The following is a 3,391-nucleotide window of genomic DNA, read 5'->3' on the forward strand; positions in this document are numbered from 1 at the left end:
GATCTGTCTATCTGTCTGTCTATCAGTCTATATGTCTATATTTTCTACTTAATCTTGTAGGCCCTTTTTTCTCTCCAATCCCTTCTGTCGCCCTCCATTGCTTCCACAACCCTTTTCTTCATTGTCTGTGTACAACCCCCCCCCCTCCCCCACCCCCCCCCCCCTCCCCCACCACTTAAAGTTTCGTCATCAGCGACGAGTGTAACATACAGTAACCTGGTCCACCTACTAATGACAGCCTCAGACCCAAAGACAGTGACGTAACAGTGATGTAGCCACGAGGAATGTCCAACTCAAAAGAAAAACAAACTTTCAACAAAGGCGATCTGTGTGCCGGTTTTGCCCAACCCTGTACGCCGAGATCGGCTTGCCAAACCGGGATGATCTTTTGAATAAGACAAGCCTTGAAAGCAAAGTTGTGAGGGGGCTTGAAGTTAAAGGAGGGCAAAAGAAAAGAAAGTCAAAGTAAAACGGAATACGGAGCTTCGGTGTGTGGGAAGTAATGTGTTGAGAGAGAGAGAGAGAGGGGGGGGGGGGGAGAAAGTGTGGGATCGATACTTCTTCCTATATTCCTCCTCTCATCCCACCTACGGAAATAAGTCGCTCGGTCGTGTCTATAGAGTTGGGAACGAGATAAAGAATGATCTGTGGATATGTAAAAGACTGGGAACGCTGTAATTTGGAATAACATTAAAATCACTTTACAAAGAAAACCTTGCAGCTTTGGGTACTGTTCGAACGTAAGGCTCTGATCTGTTTCTTAAATACATCTTTTCCGATTCGAACTAAAAACGTTGTTTTTTTAAAATGAGTTTTCCTGTTTGCCGTAGATCCCACTTCTAAACAGAAGTCTCCAGGATAGAAGTCACTCTATTTTACTTATATTCAAAAGACATGAGCTAGATTCCATTGTGAGAAAAATATTGTATGGATTATTTCTGTCTCTCTGTTGAACTGTGTCCCACACTGTCCTTTTTGAGGCCTCTTGGCAATAAAAAATCCGTCTGCAATATAAATAATCTTAAATGATTAATCGATGGCGGTATAAAAACCGCCGCAATAATAAATGGACAAGAATGATGCTGCACCTGTCCCGCCTCCCAGTTCTATGGAGTTACTCCCCGTTCCGCACGAAGTAGTCGCACAGGTTACCGACAGCCCACAGACTTCAGATGCTAAAGGTGCGCCCTGTTCCCGCCACAAACCCCCCTCTTTCCCCAGGCCTGGCGTGTGTCGCCGCGCGCGGACCGTCACATTCACTGGCAAGGGACAGGCTTCCCGCGGCCTGCGACCGAAGAAAGGCTTGTCTGCCCCTCTCGCCGATCCGAGTGGTGAAATTGTCGTCACTACTACCACCACCACTACCAACACCACCGCTTCTACAGCGCTTTGAGCCGGTCGGAAGATATTTTTGTCATGATAATCATATTTAGCCGAACCCAACCCAGTTGTGTTAGCTGCCTGTGTGTCTGCGTGTGCGTGTTTGTATTTGTGTTCGCGGGTGTGTATCGCGAAGAGATCTTTTCCCCCCTCTGCTCTCTCCCTCGTTTCTGAATGATTGGTTATTCGTGTCGCGCGGTCTGCACAAGCAAAGGGTGTAGTGCAAGCTGCCGGGTATCGTGGTGAATTCAAGATCTAGATCTACCTTTTAGGGGTTTCGAGTCGCTTCTGTTTTTAGTAATCCGAGACTTCCATCTGTTCTGTGTTGTGGTCGGATACCTGTGTTTTCAATTGTGTTTTCACTAGTTTCAGTAAGGCACGTCCATCGTTTTTCTCGCTCAGGTGTTCCGTGTTTTTCCTCGTGTGCTACCTTCACTGTGGATCTAGATCTAGACAGTTATGGAACTTTCTGATTATGTATTGGGACTTTCTTGAGTGGTCTTGGTGTTCGGTGAATTCGTTCCATTTCGTCTTGAACTTAAATATTTCAATTGGATTTTGTTGTATTTTCCTTTTTTTCCATTCGCTGTTTGTGTTCTGATCTGGGATTGCCGCCTCTTTTGTTGTCGTGGGCGTATCTTGAGAAAAAGAATTGTTCTTTTGTTCTCACTTATTTTTCGAATTGATAACGTCATGAGACGTGGACTGGGGATAGAGTTCTTTGTCATCGGAACTGTTAAGCCTCTGTGTTAGGGCTGTTTCTGATGAGAAAATAGCATTGGACAGATGCGCTCTAAGAATGTTGTTGTTGTTGTTGTTGTTGTTGTTGTTATTGTTGTTGTTTTTAAGCCTCATTTGCCAGAGTTTTTATTTTAAAGAATTAAAATTGTTCAATAGCGCTTTTGGAAACATGCCTCACCCCCATCTCAATCTCCTTTCCGACTCATACACCACCCCTCCCTCCTTCCGACCCCTACACGCACGCACAAACACACAAACACTCATACACACAAACAAATTCACTCACGCTCACACACATACACACGCATTTGTCCAAAGCACACCAAGCAAAAAAGGAGAGATATTATTGCAATAATGAGAATAAGTTATGTCGTTGTTAAGCTAGAAGTCGCAGTACCAGCTGCCGAATAATGGTATATAATTTCAGTAGATGGATTGTCCTATTGGAACACCTGTTGTCCCTACTGAACGGCGAAACAGGGAAATGGTCTCCCCGTACCGCCGTATCTGTTGCCAAGTGTGTTGTCGGTTTCGTGGAATGTTATTGTGCTCGCTGTTCACTCTTACTTCGAACGTCTGTCCCTCACCCCTTGCTTTTTCGACGACACATACCCACAGGACAATGATAAGCTCAGTAAAGATAAAAGATGTTTACAGCATAATATTGTTTCTGTTCCTGACTCTAGCCATTAGTCCGACCCCATGTGAACCCGAATGGCTTATCGTAACCTTTTTAACTTCATTCGTAAAATGTTAAACTTACACTCACCGGTTGGCACACGTTTACCAACAATATTGACAAATTTATCTTGTAGGTAATCTACGCTAGAAACAATGAAAATTATTTTGACCAGAGAGCAGTCTCTCTTCAGACCACATGGGTGGAGCAGGAAAAAAGTTTCGTAAATGACGAGAATTAGCGGAGCCCCGTGAGATTCGAACTCGAAACATACACGTGCTGGCCAAGTTCATAGCCAATCATGAAAGAGCAGCCGACAGAGTATTGATTAATGCAATGACCTGTGGCGTGGTGAAGCTTTTTTTCCACTTAGAATAAACGAATGAGTCTCGCGCTCTGTTCGATTTTCCTTCTCCTTTGAACAGCGAGAGCTCAGTGTGTTGGGGGTTCTGAATGCCTCTCTCACTACCGCTCTAAAAGTGCACTGTATTTATTGATAAGAGCATACTACATTATTTCTGCGACGTTTTGTTGCTACACAGTCTCTCTCTCTCTCTCTCTCTCTCTCTCTCTCTCTCTCTCTCTCTCTCT

The 3,391-nt window shown here is 44.5% G+C and overlaps 1 protein-coding gene across 1 annotated transcript in view; it reads left to right on the top strand.

Annotated features, from left to right (window-relative positions):
• Positions 1 to 576: 576 nt before the first annotated feature.
• Positions 577 to 3,391, top strand: part of LOC101845055 (tensin-1) — a gene marked incomplete at its 3' end in the record, with an annotated part of 7,526 nt that continues 4,711 nt past the window's right edge. The window contains 1 exon segment of the mRNA XM_005111800.3: positions 577 to 1,397.

This window comes from Aplysia californica, unplaced genomic scaffold (genome assembly GCF_000002075.1).
Source record: "Aplysia californica isolate F4 #8 unplaced genomic scaffold, AplCal3.0 scaffold01126, whole genome shotgun sequence".
In the NCBI taxonomy this organism is placed as follows: Eukaryota; Metazoa; Mollusca; class Gastropoda; order Aplysiida; family Aplysiidae; genus Aplysia; species Aplysia californica.